The sequence below is a fragment of the Euphorbia lathyris genome, chromosome 4 (genome assembly GCF_963576675.1).
Source record: "Euphorbia lathyris chromosome 4, ddEupLath1.1, whole genome shotgun sequence".
In the NCBI taxonomy this organism is placed as follows: Eukaryota; Viridiplantae; Streptophyta; class Magnoliopsida; order Malpighiales; family Euphorbiaceae; genus Euphorbia; species Euphorbia lathyris.
Window position 1 is genome coordinate 64,188,569 of NC_088913.1, and position 1,421 is coordinate 64,189,989.

Here is a 1,421-nt window from a genome sequence, read left to right on the forward strand (position 1 = left end):
CCAGGTCGGATGGATCGTCATAATAGGATCTTGGTGTGAGTAGTGGTCTGGATGGCTATGTGGTGTCATGCGACTACTCTGACTCATCCGATTTGGCTCTCGAGATGGCTGTGGAAGCGGAGATATGGCAGGAATAGTTGGTTGTTGTGTGGAGATGACAACAGGCTCTTGAGGGGCAGTCGTTACGGCGGTATTATGTTCAGCGATTGCAGTTAACAAACTAATCATTCGATCCCCAGCCGCTTGGCTCATATTCGAAGCCAAGACCTGTCCTGCCATTTGTACAAAATCGCTATTAGACATCTCCATCTCAGTTTGCACTTGGACCTCCAATAAGGGACTCAACTGCCCTGAAGGATTCGACGAGCTGGGTACCACAGGCTGTGTACTCGCAGGCTGCCGTGGACCTCTTGAGTTCGTACTAGCTGATCTAGTTGTAACTCTGGCCGTTCGTGATGGTTCTGACATGTTCTTAGGGTACCTTTAACCAAATGTTGGTAAAAAAGGTCCACGCTCACCGCACCAATGATAACTTGCTAGATTCGATTTGATGATCTTCGCCGCGGTTACCTGCAAAACAGAACCGGAGACAGGATCTCCGGAAAAACTCTCCGACGATCAAGTCAGTTTTATGGGAAGGTTGGTAAATTGATACTGGTATTGTGGGGAAAAGATGTGAAAAAAATGTACCTTCCCATTTGCTTCTATGTCCTTTTTATAAGTGTTCCTAGGTAACCGTCGGGGGCGGTTACTCTTTCCAGACCACGTCCCTTACGTGGCTACAAACGTGGTCTCGTTTGTTTTGAGTGGGAGGTTTGGGAGGTTTAATGCTCCGTTTAGGATTTCGGGGCGGTTACTCATTTTACCCGCTTCCTTTATTCGGAGCCCGTTTGATCTTGAACCATGGGCCTAAATATAGGTTGGGCCCGTGTTTATGATTCGGCCCGGTTTGGTTTCACGGATCATCATATTATTATTATTATTATTATTATTATTATTATTATAAGCTTATTAATGTCCAATATTATCATTAAATTATTTTAAAGTCTAATATCATCATTATTGTTACGTTCGATTAAATTCGGTTAAGTTCGGTATCATTCAGTTAAGTTCAGTAGCATTCAGTTAAATTCAGTTCAGTTCAGTATTCAGTATCATTCAGTTCAGTTCAGTTCAGTTCAGTTCAGTAGCATTCAGTTCAGTTCAGTTCAGTTCAGTTTTTTTCAGTAATAAAGAACAGAGCCTTACTTCATCTTACATTACCTTACTTTAATTACACTCCACCGAGACAATGCATTAGTTGATTAAACATTATTCTTAAGTCATTAACCTTGAGTTTACAACAATTAGGATCTGTGGTGCAATTGTAGCGCGTCTGACTCCAGATCAGAAGGTTGCGTGTTCGATTCACGTCAGGTCCA

The 1,421-nt window shown here is 42.6% G+C and overlaps 1 non-coding gene across 1 annotated transcript; it reads left to right on the top strand.

Annotated features, from left to right (window-relative positions):
* The first annotated feature begins 1,349 nt into the window (after positions 1–1,349).
* Positions 1,350–1,421, top strand: TRNAW-CCA (transfer RNA tryptophan (anticodon CCA)). Its single transcript has one exon. It is a non-coding gene; the product is annotated as a tRNA-Trp (tRNA).